We start from the raw sequence: 17,642 nt of genomic DNA, 5'->3' as shown, positions 1-17,642 counted from the left end.
TATTGCCCAACAACCTTTCACCCAGTGATTTTAGCATCTAATGAACAGCCCCGCGGCTTCTGACCTTGTGCCTCAGTTTGCTCATTTGAACACTGAGTCTAATAGTGGTCCCTAAGGGACGCTTGTTTTGAGGATCAGTGCTTGGCACACAATAAACGCTCCATAAATGTTAGATATTACTGGACAAAAACAAGTATGAAAAAATTAAGGGCAAGACTAGGGTTGCACTCCAGTTCCCCTGACCCTGCCGCGGGCCCCAGGTGGTAAGTGAGCGAAAGCGGCCCCAGGGTCCACTCGGCCACGCCCTCGCGCCACGGAAGCCTGACCGGGCGGGACCACCCAGCGCCCCGGCCGCGCAAGGCCCCCTGGGACCGGTAGTGCTGGGCGTGGCTACGAGACTACATATCCCGGCGGCCCCCGCGCCTCGGCTCCCGCGGCTACTGCCTCAGCTCCTCCACAGCAACGGCGGCGGCCGCGGCTGCTGAGTTGGTGGCGGTGGCGGCGGCGGCGGCGGCGGCGCAGCGGCTGCTGGCTGAGCGCTGAGCGGCGAGTTTCCGATTTAAAGCTGAGCTGCGAGGAAAATGGCGGCGGGCGGTGAGTGGAGATAAAGGAAGAGCGGCGGCGGGCAAGGGGGTGGAGTGCGAGGCGGAGGGAAGAGGGCGAGTCTCCCGGGCTGCGGCGAGCCGGCGGCTCCGGCTCCGCCGAGGCGCTGCGGGGCGCGCCGTGCGGGGGGCGCGCGGAGATAGTTTCGGGGTGTCGGGGCCGCGCCGCTTCCCCGCAGCCTGGGGGCGGCCCGCGGCCGGAGGAGGGGTGTCGAGGTTAGGCGGCAGCTGGCTTGGGAGTGCGAGGGGGGTCCCCGCGTGGAGGGGTCACCCCGAGGAGTTTTGGGGGGACCGCGGGGGTCCACTTTTCCCTCCTGTCCCTAAAGTTTTATCCTCCCGCAGCCCTCGGGGTGCTTTTGAAAGCTCCCCGCGACCCCTCCTCCCGCTGCCTTGGCGTCTCTTAGTTATTCGGAAGAATCAGGGGGAGGGGGAAGCCGCACAGACCCCCCCACTCACCCCCAGCCCAGCCTCCAAGTCGTACTGAGAATCGGGTTGGATTTTGTTGCCGTGTTTCCGCCTGCACTTGGGCATTTTAAATATTTTAACACGAATTATCTGCGGGATTTCCATTTTGGGCACGGGTAGGTTCTCAGCAGTTTTTCTCAGTAAAAAGGCATTTTGCTACCTCGGGTGTGAAGGCTGGGAAATAGCAAGTGGAAGTTAGTGAATTAAATTTGGGATTGGGCTGTCTTTATTATTACTCTTTTTTCTTTTCTCCATCTCTAATCTTCTTAGGTACATTGATTCAATTTGTGATGGTTTAAGTAGTTTGTCTTGCACATGCTTTAGAAAAAGAACCCACGAGTAGTTGGAGGGCTTAGTTGCTTCCTAGGCAGTTTGAGGGCACTCAGGGTGGAAAAGTTAACCAAAAGAGCAGCTGTGAGAGGCAGAGAGCATCGTCTCGAAATCTCACTAGCAGGAGGAGTTCGAGCTTCTCAAATGGAAAGACACGAAAGGTCTGAAATTCTCTCGAAGTCGGAACTTTTTTTTTTTCTCTCCCCTTCCCGAATGTGAAGACTTCCTTCTTGCACTTTTTGAGCAGCAGCGCTTCAAAGCCAACCTGTTTTTGTTATTAAGCCCGTACCGTAAAGAAACAGGAAGGCGAGTACCAGCTGTCTTGCAGCGGTTTGAAATGGAGTTGAATGAGATGAGTGAGAGTGCTAGTAGTATTGAGTGAGATTGCTGCATCTCCTTGATTCAGACGCCTGGTCTCGGATCCACCTAACTGGTCCCTGGCTGCAGGAACGCATCAGTATTTGTTGCAGCAGGTTATTTAGAGGATGATGGAAAAAAAAAAAAATCGTAAGTCTTGTGATTGCCGCATAAACCAAAATGTTAAATGGAAATGTGTAAGTTTGTGTTCTTGAAAACAAAATCAGTTATTGCTTGTTAGTTTAGGATAGGTTATACCCGATATAACTGGTCTAGGGACAACTGGGCGGGTACAAAAAGAAAACCGAGCCTCTGTCCTACCCTAAACCCTCCAGTTCCCATTCCCAGGAGGCAACGACTGTTACTGGTTTCTAGAGTATTCTTGGTTTTTGGAATAATTAAAGAATTTTCATTCGAAACACACCCCTGTTGGCTACCAAAAGCAGGGAAAAAGAATGAACCAAAGAAAGGGAAGATGGGGTGGGAATACTGCTTTCTCTTTACTGTCTTCAACAATTGTTGATGGCGATTAGAAAAGCTCTTCCAAACTTACTGCTTATGTTGCCTTATCTATTAGCACCCTTAAGGAAATAACAATCTGTCGGGCTTTAGGGTGAAGAACCCTGCCAGGGTTCATTGTTTGTATGTAAGATGAAGCCTCTGTAACATGTAAAATGATATTGAACACTATAGCTTCTGTTACTGGAGGTTGCTTCAGGTTCTGCATTTAAATGAGCAGTAATCTAGATTGCGATCCTAAATTATAGGGGAATTTTATGTATCGATAGAAATGACTTAACTGTCTAATCAGCATTAAAAAAAAAGGGCATAGCTTCTGGTATATGTTAGTACATTTTGGACATGAGGATTGTGGACTAAGTGGGAAGCTGTGATGTTTCTAGAGCAGTTATAGGAAATGTTTTTACCATAAAATATTCCTTCACTACAGAGGCTTTGAAAATGCATAACAACCGTAGCATAATTAACAGGATTTAAAAAAAATGTTTTAGAATGGTGGTTTTAAATTTATCAACACTGTTCATTAAAAAAAATTCAGTGATATTAAAGATTAGGGGATTAGGGATTATATTAAATATATTTTGAAAGTGAGTATGCTGTGTTTTCCCCATATAGAAATTATTTCTATACATTGCCACCCCCCACCCCCAAGCAGATAAATTAGAATTCATTCAATAAAGAGTGAATGTTCTGTTGGACCCTGGACCCTTTTTCTAGGAGACATGTAAATAAAAAATAGTTTCTGAAATGATTACTTACCAATGCCTTCTTGATTGGTCATTTGAAGTAAACTTTCTTACTATGTCAGGGACATATTAAAGATAAAAAGGTTTATTTTTCTTTTAAGTTCAGTCCTTTGAGCATTAGTAGTATGATTCTATATAGAATAGTTCCTTTTAACTTGAAGACTAGTAGGTTTTCGAGAAGTCTTCTAAAAGAATGACTTATATTTTAGTTTGGACAATAGGGTAAGATAAAAAACCCAAACTACTATTGTACTATCCCTAATTGGTGTTAAAATAAACGGCTTTAGGGTTTCTTTCTACAATTTTTTTAGACTACATAATTTCAAGCCTTGGCCAGAGGATGTGGACTACTTTTGAAAACTTTTAATTTGTTGCAAGTTTAGAATGAATATAGCTTCCAGTGACTGTCTACACAGCCAGGTGACCACAATTTAACACAATTGTTACTCTTTAAATGCTACCTAGGACTAGAAAAACAAGAGTTGTTGATCCTGATTGAAGAGGAACTGGAGTTTCTCAAGGGTTAAAACTAGGGAGTACCTTTTCCAGTTTGGTTTGAATTTACTATACTCTGTGGTGTAGAATATTCCTTTTTTGCATTATTGAGTGGTTAAAGCTCTGGGAGCAGGAAATTAGTATTGGAAATGTATGTTAACTTTTCTTTTTCCTCATAGTTCAACACTTTAAGGAAATAGGTGAGTGTATGTTAGTTTAGATTCTCAGGGATAGCATTGAGGTTGAGTGCTGCAGTAAAATGTAGGCGTTTTCTTTTCTTTTATGAGTGCTTTTTGGGGTGGGAGAAGGGGATTACAAAATGAACCTTTTACAGTTCAGGTGGAGGAGGGGTTCGATTGTAATGAGGTTTATTCCTTCACTTTGTTAATGATAGCTAGGTAAATTCATTTGGCCCATTGGTTTTCTGACAGGGTTTCTGGGAGAAGATTATTTTGGGTTAAGGATGTAATTTATCTAGAGCCTAACCTTATTTTCAGCTCCCTAACAAATGATGGAATTGACTTGAATTTAATCGCCTTTCCCTTTCCTACCTTCTGGTGGAAAGTTGTTAAATGAACAGGAAAATTGCCAGAAGATACACAGCAGGAGTTGAAAGGAAGACCTGCAGTGTCTAGAAGGCTGATTTATCCACAAACCGGATAATCTTAGACTACATACTGCCAGTTCCCAACTTCGTCAGCATTAACTCAGTTTGGTAGGTTCTTCGGTCTAGGTCAATTTACAGGGGGGCAGTAATAAAGGTTTATTTAACTACCTATGTAGTAAACTTTGTGGCCTAGAGGAAAAGGAAAGAAGTCCGACCTAACTGGCAGAGGCTTTACCTATTTCAAAGAATGGTCTAAGAGCAAATGGACTAGTGTTTCCTGTTTGTCCCTTTTCCTATTTTTCATTAGGAACATCAGTGTCCTATTTTTTCTTTTCTGTTAATATTTTTTATTGGTATGTTCTAGGAAAGAGTGACTTTACTGTTCACCTATGAAGGAATTCTTCAGAAATTTTTAATCTCTTTAGTTAGAGACTGCAAGTGAGCGTTATGAAACTTCACTTTTTGGAACGTAGGCTGACTAGATTACTAAATTTAACCTCTTCATCATCCACATGATGAGAGAATATTGGCCTGGGTATCCCATAGTAATGGATAATCTACTGCTCCCTGCTGCTTTGCTTTTGGTAGCTATGGCAGCTGAGTAGGAGTGGTAGATGGATAGATGGGAAAGGACTGCAGAGGTCAGCATAATCCTCAATTAGGATAAGCCTCATGGTTAATTGAACGTTGAGTGTACAGGTTAAATCCCATTATAACAAACTCCAGGGGACTAGCTAAATTATTTTGTTGTACTGGGATTGAGCTTTATTGAATATTGTTTGAAATAAATTGGTCTTTTTGTTTTTGTTAGAGATGTGGGAAAAATTTTTATTTGTTGCTTATGGCAAACTGTTTATTGTAACAATTTGACAAGTTGTTACTCATGAGCCAGTGTGTTTCACCTTCATTTTTAATGCTTTTGCCTTTAAAAAGGAACCCACTGTGAGCTAAGCAGATAATTTATCCCCCATCCTCCCCCCATGTCTCTGTCTAGAGTAGCTCCATTAGTTTATCTCAACAACCAAATAAGTTTATTAGTAAGTACTACTGCCAAGATCCAAGTGTGGTCGTAGGAAATGGGAAATTCCCCAGGTTTCCAGGTGACTGCTGCTGGTCATTTTTTTTCTGCCCCTGAAAACTTTTAAAAATAAAATACACTTCATTTTAGTGTGAACTATTCTTTGTCAGTAATAATTAAGGTAACCCTCTTCTGTTCAGCTCAATGTAGTTTTAGACCTTTAGATTTCTATATGGTATTGTTAAAAAGAATGAGATGGTAATGTAATCTTTAAGATTCTTCCATATAAATGTGGAATTTTTCAGAAATAAGGTTAATAAACATATGAGAAAAATACTGTTCTTATGCTTGGCCAGAAATACACTTTTTTCTTTCTGTCCTCTACTTTTAGATTGGTGTTTGTCAAACTTCAGGCATTTACATCCTACCTTCATATCTAAAGCTAACATTTTTAGTTTGCTTAGAGCATTTTGATTGGGTGCAGCAAGACATTTTTGAAGTCATTCTTTTAAATAGATGTCCCATGAAGGAGGGAAAATCTGAAAGAGGGAATTTCAAAGCAACCCAACCAGTGTTTTGAAAGTTCTCAAGTCTGAAGAATAATGACTGACTAGTAGGCAGGAAGCCTGCAGTTGTATTGTGGTATTGTTCCTCCATCTTGTGCATTTGAGAACTTGAGTACAAAAGAGGAGAAAGCTTGGGGAAGGGGAAGAAAGGGTTTTAACATACAAGAAAACGGGAGGGGGGAGACTTTTAGAGTAAATATTCTTTGCTCTTCTGTTTAAGTGAAATCTAAAACCAAGTAATTTTTACTTTGAGAGGAAATTTTATCAAAATCTAAGTGTCCAAAACCGACATTTTTATAAATGAGAGTTAATTGTTATTGGTGGAAAGAGCAGTGTGATCATATGCTCACAGTTTTAAAACAATTTTAATTAAAAAAAAAAACCCTACACGTGAAAACCTTTAAATATTTCCCCCTTTGTTACCTGAGCAGTATCATTTGTTAGCTTGTTATTTTGAAAAGAATAGTACCAGTGAAGAGTTTGAGAATAATTTGCAAGTTTGTACTCTGAGATTGCAAATCAACCTCTCTAGGTCTGCTTTTAAATTTATAACACAAAGAGGTGGAGTATATGATGTTACAAGGTTCCTTGTATTAGAAAATCCTATAAACTTAAAACGTCGTATAGATATGTAGAATGGCCTTAAACATTTTTTTTTGGTCAAATATTAAATGGATTGAGCAGTTTATGCCAGATAATGGTGTGAAGATGCAGGTTTCTGTGCTGACTCATGAGTTTGGGGACAGGATGACTTTGAGATCCTGACTTCACTATAGTAATATATGCTACAAGGGCAAAATTTGTGTGTGTGTGTGTGTTGGGGGCCGGGAGGGGGAGAGACTTTTCAACCTCTTCCTTCTGGTGTAAGAAAATGAAGTCATATTTTCTTTACTCTCAGTAAAGCTGTCATCAGTGAAATGGATTATTGAATTTAAGTCACTCTAGAGTAGCTACATCAGCTTGGTTTTGTTTCTAGATTGAAATTTGGCAACTGTATTTGAAAATACTTTAAGGATAACCCAGTTTTCTCTTAACCAGATTGTGTCTAAATTTAGTCTACACACTCTCTGCTCCAACCAGACTCATCTCTCTCCTCTTTTACCTGCCGGGTGGTGGTTGTGTTTTATGACAGTACTTTCATCCCATCCGAGAGAGTTGGCTCCATTGCTGTCAGAGCAAGTATTTGGCTGCATCTAGGAAAATCTAACTTCACTAAGTGAGCAAAATAACTCCACACACACATTGCATCTATTGGAGGGTCAGTGGTATCTTTTCGTATGAGACAGGACTATTACTATATTAAGTTTTACACACAATTTCACTGGGAACCAGTAACGTTAATTCAGGAAGCTACTTTCAAAGTGCATAACCACATCTAGAATGGTGGAAGCCTTAGGTGTGTGGGCCCCAAATTAGGTGAACCTGAAACCATGAACTTGCCCAGGACCTTCAGTCTCCCCTTTTTTAACCATAGTACAAAATAGCTCCCACATGTGACTTCTAAAACTGACTTTCATTCCATTGTTCTCTTACCTATGAGGCCTTAAGCGTCAATCATTTTTTTTTACAGCTTCAATCATCTTTAATTGGCTACTGCTTGGCTGCTGCCCACTCCGCCATAAACACACATACTTAATCAGTGTTTATTAAGCTTGTACTGTTTAAGGCACTCTGAGAGTTAAAAAGGTTTTGACCTCCAAGTGCACACAATCAATCAGGTACTCACATCACTTCAGAACAAGGTAATCTGTTTTGCCTGTAAAGATCTTGGAGAAGTTCAGTGGAGGAAAGGGACCAGGTGATCAGGATGCAGGGCTTTGAAGAATGACTGTGATTTTATTATGGAGAGAGCACAGTTCCTCTTGGTGGGAAATCATTAGCAAGAGTGCAGAGATAAAACATTTCAAGACTTGATTATTTAAATATTCAGTTATGGGGGCTTCCCTGGTGGTGCAGTGGTTAAGAGTCTGCCTGCCAATGCAGGGGACATGGGTTCGAGCCCTGGTCCGGGAAGATCCCACATGCTGCGGAGCAACTGAGCCCATGCGCCACAACTACTGAGCCTGTGCTCTAGAGCGGGAGAGCCACAACTACTGAGCTCACATGCCACAACTACTAAAGCCCACGTGCCTAGAGCCCGTGCTGCGCAACAAGAGAAGCCACCACAATGAGAAGCCCGCGCACCGCAACGAAGAGTAGCCCCCGCTCGCCGCAGCTAGAGAAAGCCTGCGCACAGCAACAAAGACCCAATGCAGCCAAAAATAAATAAATTAAAAGAAATGAATTTATATAAAAAAAAATTCAGTTATGGTATTGAATAAATGATTTTGCTTTTGTAGACTCCTATTGATACATTTTTCTTAAATATATTTTCATTCCAGTTTCTAAAAGTAGTCCAGACCCTTTATTTCTAGATTACTGTAATAGCTTTCCAGTTAGTCTCTGCCCTTTCCCTACTCCTATTCTTCTGCCAGTTTAAACTTTTTAAACATTTTGATCACATTTTTTGCTTAAAAATCTGCAGAGTACAATCCAAATTCCTTAACCTAATGTTCAGTTCTTATCACAGTCTTTTTTTTGTTTTTAATCAATCTTTCCCACTTTTGTTGCCCCTTGTTTCAGTCATGCTGATTTTTTCTGCTCTTCTCCCTTGCTATCTAGTCTAGTCATAAGGCCCGGCTCAGATCCTGTCTCATATAAGTAAATTTCCCAGACTACCACAACTGAAAATATAATTCTTATTTCCTGATATGAATCTTAATTATCTCCTTCTGTGCATGAGTATTTATTTTTTTAAGGGAGTTTTAAGTTTTTTATTTCATTTTATTATTTTTAAAATTTATTTATTTATTTATTTTTGGCTGCATTGGGTCTTAGTTGTTGCGTGCGGGCTTTTCTCTAGTTGTGGCGAGCGGGGGCTACTCTTTGTTGTGGTGCATGGGCTTCTCATTGCGGTGGCTTCTCTTGTGGAGCATGGGCTCTAGGCACATGGGCTTCAGTAGTTGTGGCACGCGGCTCAGTAGTTGTGGTGCATGGGCTTAGTTGCTCCGGGGCATGTGGGATCTTCCTGGACCAGGGCTCGAACCCGTGTCTCCTGCATTGACAGGCAGATTCATAACCACTGCGCCAGCAGGGAAGCCCAAGAGTCAGTATTTATTGATTGGTAGGACGGATTCAGTCAAATTGTCTATTCTTTGAGATAGGGACCATTAGTTTTATAAGCTTTTAAAATCCTTTTTTCAGTGATACTCACTTTAAGTCCCCCCCAAATGCTTGGTGTTTGAATGTGGAAGTTTCTAGAGTTCAACTCTCAAGTCAAATTTTCTACCTGGAAATCGAGATAAAATTAGAGTCCTAACGATTTGCTTGGGACTTATGTCTCCCTCGAAGAGTTGGCCCAGCTAAATCGTGTCTGGGCCTTAGAATACCACATTCTGATTTGCCACTTGCCCTAGGACAGAGCAGTCCTTCTGTAAGTTGCTCAAATGTTTTTATTCAGTACCACTGTTCTTCAAAGAATTGTGTAAAATGTTGTGGGCATTAAAATCCCTTTGTGATCTAGGAGTTTATAATCTAGTTGAGAACTGAGTATAATTGAAAAAACATATTTGCAGCAACATAAAGTGGTTCAGAAGTTCAGAGGAAGAAAAGGTCATTTTCAGCTGGGATTGTTAAGGAAACTTCATGGAGGAGATGGAGTAGATCTGAACGGAACTAATTGCTGCTTCTAATCTTCTCCCGTGTCCACTTCTTTTATTCTGTAGTGTTTACTTAACATAAAATTATAATGTTTTAAAAATTTCATTTAAAAATATATGTGAAAAAGTGAAAGTTAGGCTCCTGGTACCCCTAGGTCTTTGGTCATTATAGCTAAACCCCGCCCCCCCAAGGCTACTACTGTTAGAGGATAATTCTGTACGTGGGATTATGGATGTCTCTTTAGTTTCATTTTTTCTATTCTCTCCCCCTCTCTTTTTATTTTTAATTAACAAATGGGAGCTCCCACTATTTTTACTTAGCAAAAGAACTTGGAGAGTCTTCTATATCTCATATTTTGAAAAGGCTGTATAATATTCCCTTGTATGAATGGATATAATTTATTTAACCAGTTCCTCATTGCTGTTTCCAATCTTGTATTATTTTGAATGATACTACAGTGAACTATATGTAGATCTGTTTGCTGGTATGAGTATGTCTTAGTACAAAAATCTTGGCAATGAAATTTTTGAATCAAAAGAAACGTACATTTAAAACTTTAATACCTCTTACCCAGTTACCTCCAAAGAGGTTGTACTAATGCTCTCACCTTTTGTCCATGAGAGTGACTGTTTCTCCTTTCTTATTTAATCCTTTAAAAGCTTGTCCTTTCATGTTGTTTGACTGCTTGAAGGCATGAAATCTTCTGTTGTTCTTTTGCAACTGAACTCCCATGGAGTTCCCATAGCCTTTCATAATATGACTCTAATCTACATTTCCAGCATCATCTCTTTAATTCTATCTGTATATCTTATATTTTATTATTATTATTATTATTTTGGCTGCGCCACATGGCTTGTGGGATCCAAGTTCCCTGACCAGGGATTGAACCCTGGCCCTCAGCAGTGAGAGCTCAGAGTCCTAACCACTGGACTGCCAAGGAATTCCCGTATCTGTATATCTTATACTTCAGTTGCTATTGTCTCCTTTGCTCTATCTACATTCCCCCTCTTACCCCAATAAAATTCTCTTCCCTGTGTTCTGATTCATATTCTTAGATATGAAAGATAAAAGCTACCATTTATCGATTGCCTGTGTGCCTGCACGTACATGATCTCATTTAATAGTCAGGTTTTTCGATGCAGAGCCCTTTTTTTCTTCTTCAGATGAAGTCATACACAAAACCCTATTCAACGTAGAAAAGGTGAGTTTTTTAAAATTTATTTTCTAGGTTGAAATTTAAACTGCTTACTGGTTATAAAGACAGTGAAGATGAAACTTGTAATGAGTATGAGATTTGAAATTCGGTTATGAAGAGCTATTATGGACCTAAATCCATCTCTGCCTCGAGTTTATTTCTGTATTAAAAAAAACCCAACTCATACATAGATACAGTTGCAGATGGTCTCAGTTCAGAAATATTTTTTGAAATATGTAACAGGTGCACATGGGATAAATTCAAAAGGTACCAAAGGATATACAGTGGAAAGTAAGGCAACTTCCTCAGCTGACTTCCCTATCCCCTGCCCAGAGGCAGCCATTGTTACTCTAGGCATATAAATGCATGTGCTTAAAAACTTTAAGTTTAATGAATTTCTCCCATGTTTTGGGGTAAACTTTGTATTGAAGTGTAATATACATTCAGAAAAGTGCACAGTGCAGTCTGATAAATTTTTATAAAATGAACACCAATGTAACTGGCACTCAGAAGCCCTATTCTGGACTGTATACTTTTTAAATGATCTTGGAGAGGTTTCATATCTATATTTATAGCTACTAAGTTCTTTCTAATGGTTACACGGTGTTCCACTGTATGGATATATCATAATTTTTCCAGTTTCATATTACTACAAACAAAGCTGTAAGTGTATTCATACATGTTTCTTTGTTCTCATGTTTTGTTATGAAGTGTATAAAAATTTGTAGATGGAGAATGCTACTTTAAAGACTATGAATTTAAACTTTTTATAGATACTGCAGCTTGCTCCCTTTAGGGATTGCATCAATTGACAAATCCACCAGCAGTGTGTGAAGTGCCTGATTCCCTCATCTCTGAGTAGTATATTGTGGCATCAAATTTTTTAGTTTGAGAAATTAAAAAAATCTTTTCATGTGTTTCTTCTAGTGCTTTTTTGTTTTTCTTTAACATAAAATAAAAAAATATAAAAATTAAAAAATGTAAAAAAAAAACACAAAAAAACCCAGTTAGGATGTCAAACTGGTAGCATAGATTAATGAGGTGATAGACTATAATATGTTGTAACTGTATATATTTGTTCCTTTTAATATATTTAAAGATGTTTAAAATGTACCTAGATAACATTTGGGTATGCTGTTTTAAATTTTAGAAATCTGCTTTATCTAGGTGTAATTTACTTATAATAAAATTCAATCATTTTAAGTGTGCAGCTTGAGTTTTGATGAACGTAAACGGTTTTACCATCACCACAATCAGGATACAGAACATTTCCATCACCCCAGAAAGTTCTTGCTCATTTGCATTCAGTCCTGTTCGGGGTTTTGTATTCAGTCATCCACTGTTCTGCTTTCTATCACTATAGTTTGCTTTTTTCCTTTTTTCTCCAATTTTGAGGTGTAATTGACAGTTAATTAATTGCATATATTTAAATTGTACAATTTGGGTTTTGATGTGTATGTCTACCCATGAATCCGTCATAATTACAATAATGGAAATACCTGTTACCCTTGAAGTCCAAAATCTGATCCCTCCTGTATCCCTTTGTAATCCATCCCTCCCCCATCTTCAGGCAATTACTGATCTGCTTGGTGTTACTAAAGATTAGCTTGTATTTTTGAGAACTTTTAATATATGGAATTATACATACAGTATGTACATTTTCTTTGGGGGAGGCTGGCTTCTTTCACTTATAGTTATTTTGAGATTTATTCATGTTGCATATGTTAATAGTTTCATTTCTTTTTATTGTTTAGTACTATTGCGTTGTATAGGTATATCACAAGTTATTTATCCATTCACCTATTGATGAACATTTGGGTTGTGTCTAGTTTTTGGTTATCAAAAATAGAGCTTTTATGACATTTGTGTTGCAAGGCTTTGTGTGAACAAATGCTTTCATTACTTTTGAGTAAATGTCCAGGAATGGAATGGCTGGGTTATATGCTAAGTGTATGTTTAACATTTAAAAATTTTAAGAAACTGCCACCTGTTTCTCAATACGATTGTACCATTATATATTTCTCCCAGCAGTGTATGATAGTTCAGGTTGTTTCACATCCTCATCAGCACTTGGTATGGTCAGTCTTTCTAATGCTTGCCATTCTCGTGGGTATATAGTGGTAGCTCATTGTGGCTTTGAGTTTTCCTAATGACTAATGATGTTGAATATATTTTCATGTGCTTACTTGCCATTGGTATATCTTTTTTGGTGAAGTGTCTGTTCATATCTTTTGCCCATTTTTGAGTTGGGTTTATCTTACTGAGATGTAAGACTTCTTTTATTCCAGATACAAAACCTTTTTTGGATATGTGTTTTAGAGATATTTGAGTCTGTGGTTTGTCTTTCCATTTTCATAAGTGTTTTTGGAAGAGTAGAAGTTTTTAATTGTTATTGGAATTCAATTTATTGATTTTTGTGTTGCATTTAAGAAATCTTTGCTAAAGATTTTTCTCATTTTTTTTCCTGTAAGTTTTATAGTTGTAGCTCTTAAATTTAGGTCTGTGACCTATTTGACGTAATTGTTGTATATGGTGTGAGATAAGAGGTGAGGTTCATATTTTGCTACATTGTATTGAACTTTTCCAGCACCATTTGTTGAAAAGGTTATACATTCCCCATTGAATTGATTTGGCACCTTTGTTGAAATTCAAATAGTCAAATATGTGTAGGTCAATTTTTGGAGTCTCTTCTGTTCCATTGATATATATTTCAATCTGTCTCTACTCCAGCCTTGAAATCAGATAGGGGAAGTCCTCCAACTTTTTCTTTTTTCTTTTTTTTTTTTTTTCAAATTATTTTGGGTATTTTAGGTCCTTTGCATTGTCATATATTTGTTAAAATCTTATCGATTTATGCAAAATGTCTGTTGTGATTTTGATTGTGATTGCATTGAATCAGTTGATCAGTTTGGGAAGAATTGATTTCTTAAAAATATTGTCTTCTGTTCCATGAACATGTTATATATATCTCCATTTTTTTGGGTCTTCTTTAATTTCTCTTTAACAGTGTTCTGTAGTTGTCAGCGTACAATCTTATATAATCTTTTGTCAAATTTATCACTGTTTTATTTTTTTTTAAATGTGATTGTAAATAGTATTTTTAAAATTTCAATTTTCAATAATTTGTATATATAAATATGATTGATTTTTGTATATTTCCCTAGTATCTTGTAACCTTGCCAAACTCACTTGTTTTAGCATCTTTTAGGTAGTTTGGTTAGGAGGATTGTATACATAGGTGCTCATGTTGTTTGTAAATAACGATAAGTTTTATTTCATCTTTTTCAATCAGTATGCCTCCTCTTCTTTTGTTTTTTTTCTTTATTGTAATGGCTAGTGTTTCCAGTACAATGTAGGGATTTTGATTGTGATTGCACTGAATCATTTGACCAGTTCGATCAATTTGGGGAGATAGGTAGCTTTGTCTTGTTCTCAACCTTAGGGGGGTAAGTATTCAGTCTTCCACCATTAAGTAAGATGTTAGTTATTATTTTTAAACTAATTTTTATTGGAGTATAGTTGATTTACAATGTGTTAGTTTCTGCTGTACAGCAAAGTGAATCAGTTATACATACACATATATCCACTCTTTTTTAGATTCTTTTCCCATATAGGTCATTACAGAGTATTGAGTAGAGTTCCCTGTGCTATACAGTGGGTTCTTATTAGTTACCTATTTTCTTTTTCTTTTTTTTCACTGCACAGCATATGGAATCTTAGTTCCCCGACCAGGGATCAAACCCGTGCCCCCTGCATTGGAAGCGCGGAGTCTTAACCACTGGACCGCCAGGGAGGTCCTAGTTATCTATTTTATATATAGTAGTGTGTATATGTCAGTCACAATCTCCCGATTTATCCCTCCCCCGCCTTTCCCCCTTGGTAACCATAAGTTTGTTTTCTACATCTGTGACTGTTTGTTTTGTAAATAAGTTCATTTGTACCATTTTTTTAGATTCTACATATAAGCAATGTCATATGATATTTGTCCATCCATGTTGCTACAAATGACATTATTTCATTCTTTTTTATGGCTGAGTAATATTCTATTGCATATATAGACTGCATTTTCTTTATCCATTCATCTGTCAGTGGACATTTAGGTTGCTTTCATGTCCTGGCTAAACACTTTAAAAAAAAATTAATTAACTAATTTATTTTTGGCTTCGTTGGGTCTTCGTTGCTGTGCGTGGGCTTTCTCTACTTGTGCCGAGTGTGGGCTATTCTTTATTGTGGTGCGTGGGCTTCTCATTGTGGTGGCTTCTCTTGTGGAGCATGGGCTCTAGGTGCACGGGCTTCAATAGTTGTGGCATGTGGGCTCAGTAGTTGTGGCTCGCGGGTTCTAGAGCTCAGGCTCAGTAGTTGTGGCACATGGGCTTAGTTGCTCCACGGCATGTGGGATCTTCCCGGACCAGGGATCGAACCCGTGTCCCCTGTATGGGCAGGTGGATTCTTAACCACTGCACCACCAGGGAAGTCCAAGAGGTTTGTTTGTTTGATGTTTTTCATGTTTATTCTGGTTATGTACATCTTTTTATCAGATGTATTTTGCAAATACTTTCTCCCGGTCTTTGGTGGTACAGATCTTTATTAGTTATTAGTGATGTCTTTGTATTAACGCTCAAGTTTTTGGTCATATGTATGTTGTTTTGGGGGATAACAAGTGTTTTAAAGCTTGAGGAACAGTTATACAAACATGTATTATAGATCCCATTCCTTAATTCATATAAATGCAAAGAAACTAAAATTATTAACCTGGGCCATATCAATTCTTAAATATAGTAAATTATTTTCTGCTGTGTTTAACTGTTATGAGTCATTTTTCATTTTTAGATAGTCTGGAACTTGATCTTTTTATCTCTTTAATAAAAATGAAACAAGTCCTTGTCTATTTTCTCATTTATTATTACAAATTAAGATGAAAACATCAAATATTTTGGTCTGGTATAATCCTAATGAGAAGGTGCCTAAGACCTGTATAAAAACTCTGAATCTTACCTGTGAGGCTTGTCATTGTTCTCTTTTTAACCCTTACTGAAAAACCCAATCTTCATGGCTCACCTCGATTAGTATGGAATGTATTCTTTTCTCACCAAGGTGTGCAGTCTTTTCTTTTCATGGTTTCTATGCTTAACTGTTCTACTGGTTGTATTAGCTTTTGAATGCCTCCACTATAAGCTAATGAGAAAATATCAGCTTCACAATGTGCTGTTTGTCACAGTTAGCATTAATATTACATTATTGTAACCTTAAATCACCTAAGTATCTTCCCAGACACTTTTTTTTCTTTACTCAAATAGAGTGACACCTTAATTTACTAGCCAGTCCCCTTACCCTAATTTGAACATACGTATTTTAATTCTTTTCTGTCTGATTTATTCTTTTTGTCATGCTGGAATTTTGGAACATTTTGCAACTTACATTTAAGAAGGCTCATTTGAAAAACCAGTGGAAATTTCCAGCTTAAAAAAAAAATCCAACTACTGGTCTAATAACTGCTTTGCAGGAAGAAAGAAATATGAAAAAGAACCACAGACATTCTGGACGTCAGCCTGTGAAATTTTCCACTATTTCCCGTAATAACATGCAGGCATGCTTATACTGCTGGATTCAGTGCAACTGCAGTTGCACTCTGAGTGGAATTTGAAGCTACTCTATCAATGATAAAATGGCATCTGGCCAGCTTTTAGTGAGCAGTGCATAAATTCACACATCATACTGTATGTTTGTTTCATCTCTGCCTGGATAGCGTGGCCATAAAACTGAACTTGTAAAGTTGTTTAAAAATCTTGATTCCAAAATTTCTGTTAGTTTTAAGTGTATTTTGATTTTTAAATATTCAGTAGATTTATTATATAGCTGAGAATATATAAAGTCATTCTTTTAGTCATAATACTGTGTACATTTTTATTTTAGAGGATTTTATACTATATTGAAGAATGCTCAGAAAATTAAAAGAAAGTTTAAAAAATTTGCATAAGCTCAATATTAACTTGGTGTGATTCAAGAAACATTTTAACCTCTATTTCAGGTTCCTATTAATCTTTTCAAAGAGTCAGTAGGCTTTATATTAAAACTGATAACTGTGTTTTTATTTTGCTTTTTCAAATTTAAAGGCAAATAGTATTACACTCTTTTCCTAATGAGGGAAGTCCAGGTTGCCCAGTTCTATAAGCTGGCAAAGCAGAATGATGATGAGTAGATTACAAATGTTGTACTGTAATCACACACTTCTACCTTGTTTCATCACTTCACGGCAAATGCCTAACAGTGGTGTTAAGGAATGAAATAAAAAAATTCAGATTTCATGAATTTAAACTCAAGCATTTCTGCAGTGGGGAATTTGAGCATTCAAAGTGATATAACAGATGTACATATCTTAGTGTGTTTTAAGACTTTGTAAGTCACGTTTTGGAAATAAAGGCATATGATGTGTATCTTTTTCAGGACTATTAGGTCTTACATTTGAACAAGAACAGTTTTGTGACATAACAGTGGCCTCCACCCCTTCCCTGTGATCTATTCCTCCTCCCTTGTACAGTCTCACCCTTCCTCTTGACCTCTCCTATCTGTAACTCTCCTCCTGTCCTATTCGTGCACTTCCTCTTCTCAGCCCTCATGCTATCTGCGACTGTTTTATCCCTTTCCTCTCAGCCTAAATTTTCTTCTGGCCCATAACCTTTTTTTTTTCCTTGTCAACTTTCCATCCTTCAAGTCTGTCACTTTTTCTAGTGTCTCACTGTTAACCAAGTCTCTTTACTTTTGGAAGGCTTCTTTGCTCCAAGTTTCTCTGCATCTGTCAGAGTGATTTTCTTTCAGTCTTTGAACCATCAAACACACACATCCTCACACTCTCCCAAATCCTTTAACTCTTTATTTCTGCCTCCATGTTTCAATTTATTCTACAGAGATTTACTGAGTGCTAGCCATGTGTCAGGCTTTTCTCTAGATGTTAGGGATATACCAGTGATCAGAATGGCTGTGGGGAAAAAAAAGCTGCATAAGGGGACCGGAAACTGGTGTGTGTGTGTGTGTGTGTGTGTGTG

General features: G+C 38.1%; 1 protein-coding gene across 2 annotated transcripts in view; it reads left to right on the top strand.

Moving 5' to 3' along the window:
* The first annotated feature begins 415 nt into the window (after positions 1-415).
* Positions 416-17,642, top strand: part of NCOA3 (nuclear receptor coactivator 3) — a 123,999-nt gene continuing 106,772 nt past the window's right edge. For both annotated transcript variants that reach the window (XM_082361133.1, XM_082361132.1), the window contains exon 1: positions 416-594. The gene's annotated coding sequence lies outside the window, so the exon portion shown is untranslated. The remainder of the gene's footprint in view (positions 595-17,642) is intronic.

Source organism: Balaenoptera borealis (genome assembly GCF_965194805.1).
Source record: "Balaenoptera borealis genome assembly, chromosome: 16".
NCBI classification, from domain to species: Eukaryota; Metazoa; Chordata; class Mammalia; order Artiodactyla; family Balaenopteridae; genus Balaenoptera; species Balaenoptera borealis.
The sequence above is the reverse complement of the archived record's forward strand: the minus strand, read 5'-3'. Positions and strand labels throughout refer to the sequence as shown.